Genomic DNA, 12551 nt, shown 5'->3' with positions numbered 1-12551 from the left:
TTTCCATAATAGCTGTTATGACCCCGTAACGTGTAACGATTTCCACCGTTACCTTTACGTAACGGCCTTTACGGCCCCATAACAGCCTTTACAGCACACCATGCTAAGAACAGCAAAGAATAATAATAAAGAAACTAGAAATAAGAACAACAATCAGCCCTAGGAGGAAAAGGACTTTACACCATTGGCCGTTGTTGACCATTCCAATACATTGCTTTTGATTTTCCAAACTCCAAACAACTTCCTCCCATGGCCCTGGTTTGTTACAAAAACATCAGGCATTACGCTTGCCCTAAATGTTCCAAAGAAGAGCTTGGAGAGATTGGCGCCAATTTGAACGATTGCAAGCCAAACAGCGTACCAAGACCATAGTTGAGTATGGCATTACCCAGCGAACTCCAAAAGCTTTGAAGATGTACATCCACACCTGATGAACATATGGACAGTGCAAGAATAAATGGTTTATTGTTTCACCATTAACCATGCAGAAAGAGCATATATTGGGGAGGACCATAGCATGCCTTTGAAGATTGTCCACCGTGAGAATCCACCATCTTCCTACTAACCATGCAAAAAAGGCTACTTTTGAGGGGGAACCATACGTCCAAAACAGATGAAAGAAGTCATGATCGCCCAAGGATGCCTCTGTCTGAATCATGGTGTATAATGACCTAATAGAGAAGACGGCCGAGGGGGTAGCGTTCCAAATCAAGGAATCAGATAGATCTAGGGAGGGATAAAAAAAAGGGTTTTAACTGATCCAAAAGCCTTATGAATTTAATCGTCTCTTCGTCAAATAGGGCTCTCTACAAGGTGGACACCATACCCCCGCACTGCCATCAAAAGAAAAACATTATGCCACTAGGATATTTTTAGAGGGAGAAAGGCAAGCCAATGAAGGAAAATCTGCCTCTAGTGGATTCCCACCAGTCCATCTGTCTTCCAAAAATCGAGTTCTAGTGCCATTACCAAGGAAGAATCTCAAATCTAAAGGAGATTGTTTTCCAAACGTCAGAAGCTCTATACACTGACAATTTCCTGACCTCCCAACCCCCCTCTTCAAGTTCATACTTGGAGGCTATCATTTCCCTCCATAGCTTCCCCTCTACAATTCCGAACCTCCATAGCCATGTCCCCATAAGGGCTATGTTCATGGCTTTTAATTCCCTAATCCCTACACCTCCATCGAGTAGATTTTTGCATACTGCTTCCCATTTAAGTGGAATTTGAATTTCTCTTCCGCTCCTTACATTAAAAAATCCCTTCGTAATTTTTTAAGCTTGTCCAATATTGATTTTAGACATTTGTATAAGGACATAAAGTATATGGGGAGATTTGATAGTGCCGCCTTGATGAGAGTAATTTAGCCCGCCAATGACAAATGTCTACTTTTCCATTTGGATAACTTCTATTAAAATCTTTCAACAACTTTGTTCCATAAATGCTTTGGAGGTCTGCCAATACAAAGAGGCAACCCCAAATAAGTACATGGGAAAGAGCCCATTCCGCATCCAAATATGTTTGCTAATGAAGATAGCTCTTCAGAGGAAAGACCAATACCAAGCATTTCACTCTTCGCAATATTGATTTTTAAACCTAACACCACTTTAAAACACCCCACAATCTTCCGCATATAGATATCTTGGCTTCATCTGCATCACAACATAGTAGTGTATCATCGGCAAACTAAAGGTGTGATAATCTTGCCCCATTCTGAGTCCCTCAAAAACCTGAAATGAGGCCTTCCGCTTGGCCTTTGGATAGAATGTCGCTGAGAGCCTCAGCCACCACCATGAATAAATATGGAGATAAAGGGTCCCCTTACCTTAAACCCTGCGTTAGCCTTAAAGCACCCCTTAGGAGAACCATTCACCAACACTAAAAAGGAAGTCGAAGAAACGCATTCGATCATCCAAGAAATCCATTTTTCACCAAATCCCATTCTTCTTAGCATATATTGAAGGAAACTCCACTCAACGTGGTCATATGCTTTTCAATATCTAATTTGCATCCCACCCCTTTGCTTCCTTGTGTTTTGAGTCAATGCATTCATGAGCTAGTAATGTTGTGTCTAGAATCTGGCAGTCCACCACAAATGCTCCTCGATTTTCTGAAATAACTAACATGAGCACCAGTTTGAGTCTATTCGCCAACACCTTAGCTAGGATTTTGTATGGACTTCCAATGAGACTAATGAGCCGGAAATCTGTTAGTGATTCTTCTCATTTTTTTTTTGAAATTAGGACTAGAAAGGTAGTCCCCCATCCCTTTAAGTAATATGCCTTCTGCGAAAATTTCTTGAATAACGGTCACCAATTTCTTCTTGATCGTATCCCAAAATACTTGGTAGAATGCCAAAGGAAATCCGTCAGGCCCCAGCGCTTTATCTCTCCCTAGAGAATCAATGGCACATTTAATTTCTTCTTCCACCACCGGCTTTTCAAGTTCCTTTCTTCCTCCGATATTTGTGAAAAGGGCAAATTATTTAAAGATGGGCACATTCCACCACCTAAGGAGAATAAATTGGAATATAAACCCACAATTGTCTTGCATACTTTCTGTTTATCCTCAACTCTTTGACCCTCCACTGAAATGCTATTCATGTGATTAGATCTGGCTCAAGCACTGGCGTTGCCATGAAAGAATGTAGTATTATCCTCACCTTCTTTAAGCCATACAGCTCTAGATCTCTGCATCCACTTTTTTTCGTCTTCCTTTAGATACTTCGAAAATTCTGCTAATAAGGTCAGCCTTCTATTCCGCTCTTCTTCTAATAAAGTATTCATCTCTTCCTTGATGTCGATTCAGCTCACTGATAATATTGTCTACCTTTTCTGCTCTAGCTGATGAGAAACTCTTGCTCCAGCTAGATAGTTTGGTTTGTAAGAAATTTGAGTTTTTGAGCTAATCAGAAAGTTGTTGTAGCTATTACTTCGCAGAAGTGCCACTAAGATTTAACGAAGTCTGCAAAATTTTCTGCTTCCAACCACGCCAACTCAAACCGATATGGTTTGGGCCCCCAACTATCTGCTTCGACTTCCAATAGAATGGGTCGATGACCCGATGTAGTGTGCGGTAGACCCCTTGACCTGATGAGCAGATATTTTCTATCCATTCGCTCAACACCACAAAATTGTCCAATCTTGCCATCACTAGGTTCTCTCTTCCCTTGCTCCATGTAAATTGGGCTCCCCCCAATGGTATGTCAACCATACTATTTTGATCCATCCAAACCACAAAACCTTAATACTTTTAGTACTTCTCCCTCCATTAGATTTTTCAAACGAAAAAATGATGATGTTGGAATCCCCTCCAACACACCATGGAAGGTTGAATGAGGCTTTAACTTGATTTAACTCTGCCCAAAGGAGGTGTCTTCAAGTAGGGATACATGGACCATATACTGCTGAAAATAACCACTTAAATTGAGAGGAAACCTCCCAAAATATAACTGATACAGAGAATGAGCCTATATATTTGTCCTCCGCACACCAAAGGTTCTTGTTCCACACAACTAGAATCCCACCTGTGTTTTTTATCCCCCAAATTGATCGCATGGAACTGTCATAAAAAGAGTCGAGTTTTGTCTCTTGTAGCGAGAGAATCTGAATTTTATCCTTTTTACAGATATCCCCCACTAGAGGCCTCTTACTTTGGCTTCCCAGCCCCCTTATGTTCCAACATAAAATCTTCGTTGGTTTCCACATTGAGCACATGTTCCCTCTTCCCTTCACTATAGTTATTGGATGTGTCGTACTCGGTGTTTTAAATAGCGAATAGCATGTAGCGTAGCATTCACCCCTTTGAAGCATGGGGCGTAAGCTACATAGCGTGCAACATTAGCTATACACTACTTTTAATTTTAATCAAGGTTGCATTTGGTTGCACTAATTAATAATGAAATTTAACAAAATTTCATTATATTTAGTGCAACCAAACGCAACCTAAAGTAATAGGAAAGGGCAATGATTAAGTATAAAGGTAAGGAAAAAGCAGCTAAATTTAAGATTGTTACTTATATTATTTTACTAAAGCATTGAAATAATTAACTTTTTTTAAATAGAAAAATGTAATAAATCATTGAAAACATTAATTGATTTTAATGTTGTGGTGAAAAATAACTCGTAATGTGAGCTATGTAGCATGTAGCGTAGTCTATGTAACATGTAGCCTATGGAAATTAACATTTAGCGAAGGCTACATGTGACTTAAGCTATTTTTATGAGCTACTTAGCATTAAGACTAAGCTATGCTATTTAGTGTAAGCTACACGCTAAAAACATTGTTCGTAGTTCACTGAACATTCCAGGCTTAATAATTCTCTCTAACCCCTAGGAATTTCTGTTTGGAATTTTGCAGTTGATCCTCTTTGGATCTATGAGTGCTTCTTTCCTCGACGAATTTGATGAAGGCATCCACATCGTCATCTTCTACTCCAAAAGACATACCCACAGATTTCCCCACTACAGCATATCCATGCACCACTCTCGTTCCTCTTCTGACATTAGACACGAACTGTGAATAGTTGGCAATTCTTTTGAAATGGCTAACCTAATAGATGAACCTGGAATTTCCTTCGCCGCTTGCAAGGTAGTTATGTTGAGTGCATCGTCAAAGCTTTCAGAGCCCCTTGCGTCATCAAGATGATGGAAACTTCTCCCGCTTCAAAGAATTTCTCACGACAAACTAGTTATTTAGATCCATTTGTGTGTCAACTAGCTTAAGTACCAAGAAGACCCAACTCCGTGAGCAATTCCAGAACGTATTTCCATTGAGACAAATTAATTCCTTCCTTGGATCTGACTTCCATACCAAATATCAAAAATAACCAAGATCTTTCGTGAGAAAATGGCTCTGAAGATACTTAAAGCTCCTCAATTGCCATATTGCCACTTCCCATCATAACAATATCATCAACATATACCACTAACACAATAAGGCCTAAGGTGCCTTTCTATACAAAGACAAAATGATCAGCATGACTTCAAACAACGCCATAGTTCAACACAACTTCACTAAATTTTTCAAAAAATGCAAGTAGTGACTACTTCAACCGATAAATCGCCTTGCACAGTTTACACATCGTGTCTAACTCCCCTTGAGCAACAAGTTAGATGGTTGCTCCATGTAGACATCCTCAATGAGCTCACAATGAAGAATTCACTTTTTACATCATATTAGAAGAGGGACCAACCAAGATTAATGGCCATGCAAAGGATAACACAAGTGGAGTTCAACTTAGCAATAAGAGAGAAGGTCTCACTATAATTAGCAACAAGGGTCAGACCAGTGTTCGAGTTGTCGGTATCGCTACAAGTTTCGCTGGCCGGAGATAAAGATATAATATCGTTATCATCGATAATATCGCCGATAATCGGAAATGCAGGGAAAAAGAGAGAAACATGAAGAAAATAGTGGAATTTTTTAGTGAAACTTCAGGACATACCTAAATACACATATTTACATATTCAAGAATGAAAAAAATTGCAAAATGAATGCATTAAATTAGAAGTTTTCATTTAATGGGAGCCAAAAAGCATGCGTTGTCGTAAAAAATAACTCAAATAGTAACCAAAATGAGTTCATATAATACAAATGCAGCTAGTATACAGTAATTAAGACATGTAAAAGTAAATGAACTCAAAGATGCCAAATCAAGGATGGATTAGATTATCCAATCAGTGTGGTATTTGATACTTTGGCTATGTATGATGCCTGATACCTAACATTTGAAAATGGTACATGTGGCAAATTTTAACATAATTTAAATCGTGTTTTCGCTTCATCAAGATCTGTGTAACCTAATCAAGAGGTTGGATGGCAAAAAAAAAAACCCATTACAATGGCCCAATGAAGTTTTTAATGGTGAGCATTTAATCGCCACTGTTTCCTTTAGTGTGGTCCACCTGAGATGCAGTCATGCAAATCTGTCTCATTTTAGACTCATGCCTTAAAATTATCTATCAAAATAAATGGACAACATTGATAAAATATTTATCATTATGATGGCTCCACATAACATCGACCCATCTATCCACGGATACAAACAAGTGACACGTATAAATCAGTACGCTTATCACTGTGTGAGGCCCATTGTGATTTATGTATTTTATCCACCCCATGCATCCATTTTACAATATAATTTTAAGGCTTGATCCCAAAGAAGAAGCATATCCAATGCTCAAATGGACCACACCACAGGAAACGATGTGAATTGAAAATGCCTACCATTGAAAAATTATTAGGGGTTACAAAAGTTTTGGATCCATGTCATCTTTGTATCTTACCTTCATCCATCCCCGTGTGATCTTATGAATAACTTGGATGACAAATAAACACCACTGTGGGCCATGGCACCTAGGAAGGTTTCAACGGTAGGAATCATTGTCCCCATTGCCTTGGCGGTGTGGTCCACCCTAGCTTTGGATCTGCCTCATTTTTGGGTTCACTATCTAAAATGATCTTGCTAATTGGATGGACCATGTGGATATAACACATACATCATGGTGGGGTCCACAAAACTTGGTGACATCCACACACCACTTATGTTAAAAGGAAGCAGATTGCATACCGAGTAACTCAGTAGGTTAAGCGTACTATGTAAACTCTGTGCGATCCACCATGATTTATGTATTTTATCCACTTCGTCCAACCATTTTAATAAGTAAATTTTGGGCATGAGTGTAGAAATGAACTATATGCAAACCTCAAGTGAAACACGTAATGGGAAACAGTGTGAATTGAACATCTACTGTTAAAAATTTCTTGGGGGCCACAGAAGTTTTGGATCAAGCTTGTATTTTGATGGGTCCCCTTTAGGTTATGGGATATCCCAAAAACCAGCCATATACGGTACTCAAGTGGACCATACATCTAAAACAATGTGAAGACATGCATAAAACATATCAAATCACTTGGCGGGGCCCACCTGAGTTATGGATGCGGCTAAAACATGGTCTGACCCCTCATCCAAGTAGGACACACACAATGGGTGGGCTGGATTTGTGAACCACATCTCGGTAGGCCCAATAAATGATTATGAATGTTTTAATGGGAGGGTAACCCCTCTCAATTGTTGTATGTGGTGTGGCACACCCAATTCATGGATTGACTTGATTTTTAAACCCTTTGCCCACCATGGAATGTAACATTTGACTGATGGGGTAGATGTTCGACGCACAGCACGGTGGGGCCCACACATCTCGACCTCATGGGAAGTTCCCATGAGGTTGACCTCATAATACCATTTATATATATATATATATATTCCTTGGTACTATCGTAACAAAATGCAGAAATTTTTTGATTAAATTGATTTTATACTTCCATGAGAAAAGTCTTAAAAATAAAAAATATTCAGATCCGTCCTTCATTAAATAAATCCAAGTCATTCGTGAAAAATCATCAACAAATGTAACAAAACACTTATACCCTAACCTACTAGAAATTTTAACCAAACACCAAATATCGAAATGAACAAAAGAAAAGTGAATTGGACTACGCTTTTCCACTCATTATGGAAAAATAACACGATGATGTTTACTCAATTCACATGCTTCACACTCTCAAACTGAGACAGACGACAAGGATGGGATGACGCCTTTGAGAGTCAAGGATGAATGACCAAGACGGCAGTGCCTCTGATAAGGAGAGATGTTCTTTTGTGTAGTTACACCAACAACTTCATGGTTAAAATAGTATAATCTATCATGTTCATGCCCTCCACCATGTTATTCTTCATCTTTAGATCCTAGAAAACACATTGTAGTATAAACCATCATGTTCATGCCCTCCACCATCTTCTTCTTCATCTTTAAATTCGGGAAAACACAATGTGAATGATAGAAAGTCACAAAGTAGTTAGATATTTTGATGAGCTTGCTCCTCGACAAAAGACTTAAAGAGAATTTAGGGACATAAAGGACAAATGATAATGAAAGGGAAGAACTCGGATGACAATACTCATTCTTTATACTTCAGATTGGGTAGCATCTGTTAAAGTGATAAATGAACCAATTAACACTATATTAATAATGGAAAACGCACTGCATTCACCAATCATACAGTAGATGCTCTAGAGTCAATGACCCATGGAGCAAGGAACTTTGGTCCTAAACAGGCCATACCTGAAGTAAAAAAAATGTAGCCATATGCATAGAAGTAGCAGGAACACACTGATTGTGTAGATTTTTCAGCAACTTAAAATACTCTTCTTGAGTAAGTGTAACTGTCTCTCCGAACATACGTGATTGTTGATTTATGGATGCAAAACTAGCCAAATGAGACACACTGCTCTCTCCAACGCGAGATGTCTGATTAGCCCACGCTAGCTTTCCATGGAGACCCAACATTTTTTTAACTGATTCGTAAGCCCACAATGAGAGCATTTGTAGGTCCATGACCTCCTACTTCACCTCAACCACCTTGATCATCCTTGTTGCCACGATCACTACCTCGGCCGACCAATAAAAGATGCGAAAGCAAAGTTGTCATTGGCTTCACTTGTAGAGCCAAGAGATAAACATTGGAGGCAAGCATACACTTATTCAAAGATAGGACATCCTCACCATCCAAAATCTGTAAGCATCGATTCCTATTCACGTTTCGAAAAGGATAAAAACTTAACTACATGAAATTCCTCCCGTTGCTAACATTGCTTCTCTAAATCGGTAGTAAGAGGTTGATATACATTCAACTCCTCCACATTCCTTTAAGTTTTAAATAGTATTTAGCCAATGATTTATCTCATTGTTAAAGCTCAAATATTTCTTTGAATAACTTATATGTATGACAGATATTTTTTCAGATGAATAGATCCCTGATAATGCATCCCACACCACCTTTGCAGTATCCAAAAACATTGCATTCGCACTAATGGATGGTTCCATATTATTCCACAACCACACCATAATCTGAGGATTCTCTTGAACCCATTAATCATATGTACCAGCACTCTCATCAGGTTTCCCACTGGTCAAATATGTAAATTTTTCCATGATGGTTAAAAACACTTGACTAAATTTTGACTATTGAAGATAGTTTGTTCCATTTAATTTAATAGAGGCTATGTAGACCCCTAAAAAGTCAGATGGATTTATGAATCCAGTTCCTAAATCACTCTTCATCACCATTAAAATAAGGGATGAGAACAAATACTGCAAGCTTATGCAAACATGGGCTGACCTTTTGCGATAGATGAATACCCAACTTGTACACTTGATATGCACACCACACTTAAAGAAAATAACCAGCCCACACATCTGCATGTTCTAACCAATCATGAGGGTCAATGATCACAAACACAGCACCCACCAAAGGCAATCAGCACACACGTCCACACATCCCACACATACACTTATCCCTTTCTCACACACGGACCATTACAAAGGCCCCGCACAACAAAAAGAAAACAATCCTTCAGTTTCTTAAAAGATTTTCAGCACAAGAGAGGTGATCACAAACACAGCATCCACCAAATGCAATCAGCACACACGTCCACACATCCCACACATAAGAGGTGATGATCACCAACACTTATCCCCTTCTCACACACGGACCATTACAAAGGCCCCACACAACAAAAAGAAAATAAAAGATTTTGAGCACAAGAGAGATGAGAGAGACAGAAAAATAAAAGAAGGAAAATGAATTATATGATAGAAGGGAGAAAGATCGATTAAACTAGAACAAGGATGCTCTGATACCATGTAGATCATGGATTAAAGAAAGAAGAGGAGGAGAAGAAAAGAGGGAGAAGAGAAAGTAGGGTGAAGAGAGGAAAAAGAGTTGAGCTGAGCATTCCCACTATTACCCTTTATACTAATAATAAAAACCAAAAAAGTACAAAAATACCTTCACTAATAATGTTCATATTTCAAATAATTCCCAAACTAATGTCATAATCCAATATAAACACTAAATATAAAAGAGAAAGAAACTAAGTGGCCCGTATAGTGGGACAACCCACATCCACATGCATTCATCCTCATTTGTTAACAAGAACTAAGTTCCAAAATGATAAATTAATAAAACTATAACAAATCTTAAGTACAATCAAAATTTCTACAAATAATAATAATAATAATAATACCCATTACCTAGAGCATGAAGAATTGATGAAGATATGCATTACACCTCTTACATCCCCAACTGTTTTAATTTTTAATAGGAAATTTCTCATTATGTCATATAAGAACCCCATTCTTAGATAAGTACAATCAAAATTTCTATATTAAAAAAAAAAAAAAAAAAAAACACCCCTTTATAACCATTACCTAGGGCATGAATAATTGATGAAGATATGCATTACACCTCTTATATCGCCAACTGTTTTAATTTTTAATTGGAAATTTCTCATTATGTCATATAAGAACCCCATTTTTAACTTTGCATCACCATTTATCAATCTGAGGGATTTAGCAAGATATTTAATTCAACTATGTCTTTGGCATTCATCTAGATGGTGTCTAGCATATAATTGCTGCTACTTGCCATCCTGCAATCCAGCCCTCTGCCAATTTGAGTTTAGCAAATCTTTAGATGTAAACATCTCTGTAAGGCCCTATTCAGTTCACATAGACTCTGCAATCAAGATGTAATTCATTGAAATTTTGGGTGACCCCAGTCGAAGCAACTCATGATTTTCTGCATAAGTCCTCATCAAGTCCAAGAGCCAATTATGCTTGCACATAAAGTTGATGACTCATCCTTGTTGTGTCAACTATTCCTTTTACATTATTCATATTTTATATATCCTATCATTCGAAGAAAAAAAATCCAATATCCTCCAGCATGAAGTTGATGCAATGTGTTGCACATGAAGTCCAGAATAAAATGTATCCTCTTTGCAATCGATATACTTTGCGTCTTTCACATGTTTGGATGCATTGACTGACTTGTGAAACATTGTTCCCTCTGCGAAATCCACTCTAAAATAAATTATAGATTTCTTCGTACTCTTGTCCACCCCTCTCACATAATTTTAATATCATCTTATTGCCAAGTTTTATGGTAGCTTTTCCCTTGCTTCCTAAGTCCTCCATATTCAGATATTTATCACCAATTTCATAAGAAGAGGAGCCTCTAATTACTAGGCCCACCTCAATTATTGCATCAATCAATAGTTGGAATTATTGCATGCATTTGGATAAAAATGACCATATATTGCCCCACATCTCCGAGTGACTTCTTCACAGATCCATGAATCATGGATTGCCTCAAACTTTAAGTTCTGAATAAGAATGGACTTGGTATCCATGGACTCCCTTGCAATTGGGGAACTTCTACTCCCTGCAACCCCAGCCAACCCCTCGACAAACCCCCAAACACCATGAACCAAGCAACAACATGATCTAAAAGCAAGCTCTTCCCAAAAGGAATGCAAGCTGACTCGCATCCCTCTCCAAGTCCTTCGTGTGTCTTTATCTTCACTATGACCATCATCATCCTCATCATCGTCATAATCACCAGAATCTATGATATGGTCTGCATCAAAGACGAGCTCCATTCTTTCACCCTTGCAAGTTTCTAATCATATTCTTCTTCTTTTGTTATAAATATCACCAATTATAGTAAAAGAAAGAAAAGAGAGAACAGCACAGATATATCATAAATAAAGAGGCGACAGAAACACTACAATAGCAACCCCAAAACAAAGATAAACATAGCCAATTTCTATAATGAGAATAGATTATCCAATCACATCCTGTCTTAGCCAACAAATCCACCTTGTAATTAGCCTCCTGATGAACAAGTGAGAATCGTGCCTCTTATATTGACACAAAAATCATATGCCTCCTCAATGACTATGGCAATCCCTGATAGTATTCTTCTTCTTTTCTTTTTCTCGTCTTTGCCAATAACCATATCTCGCATCCCAATTCCTCTGTCACCAGCCTATCACTTGCAGTAGCAAATAACCAATTCGCAACCATACCTCACCATGAAGTATGGTCGTTAGATATATGTTTCAGATTTCTCTTCCTCCCAAACTCCTTTCAAAAAAGAGGTCGCGTTTTCATTTAAGTAGAACTGTAATTCCTTCCGCAGAATAGCAATGTTCATAAATTCATTGATCAACTATGAACTTGGCCAAGTCAACTCATTTTGCTGGGCTCCAGTACCAAACATAAACTCCCAAGTTAAGAATTTGGCAGAGTAATTCATCAACACACCCAAATAGAAATGCCGGACTGCCAACACCAGAACCCATTTTACATGTCCATTGCAAATTTGAACATTGGAAGATAATGTACAGTATGAAAAAGAATTATCTAAAATAATAGAGCCATCACTTACAGCAGCAAATAACTAGTTCTCAACCATACCTCACCATGAAGTGATGAAGTGAACATCTAGCAATACCGTGCATAGAACACCAAGATTGCTAGTCTGCTCCACAAAATCAAGATGGTCTTGATTGAAGATAACCATGCCATTCAAGAGGAATTTTCAGCTTGTACAGGCTGGACCCATGGTTCAGCTATACAGAACATTAGTCTGTTGGGCCACACCATTGATGGACTGTGACCGAAGTCTCCCAATGACAATCC

General features: G+C 38.2%; 1 protein-coding gene across 1 annotated transcript in view; it reads right to left on the bottom strand.

The window, feature by feature from the left end:
* LOC131229376 (methionine--tRNA ligase, chloroplastic/mitochondrial) overlaps window positions 1-12551 on the bottom strand; it is a 143217-nt gene that overhangs the window by 96065 nt on the left and 34601 nt on the right. The gene's annotated exons all lie outside the window — the stretch shown is intronic.

The sequence above is a fragment of the Magnolia sinica genome, chromosome 16, assembly GCF_029962835.1.
Source record: "Magnolia sinica isolate HGM2019 chromosome 16, MsV1, whole genome shotgun sequence".
In the NCBI taxonomy this organism is placed as follows: Eukaryota; Viridiplantae; Streptophyta; class Magnoliopsida; order Magnoliales; family Magnoliaceae; genus Magnolia; species Magnolia sinica.
Note: the sequence above shows the minus strand (reverse complement) of the source record. Positions and strands in the feature narration are given on the sequence as shown.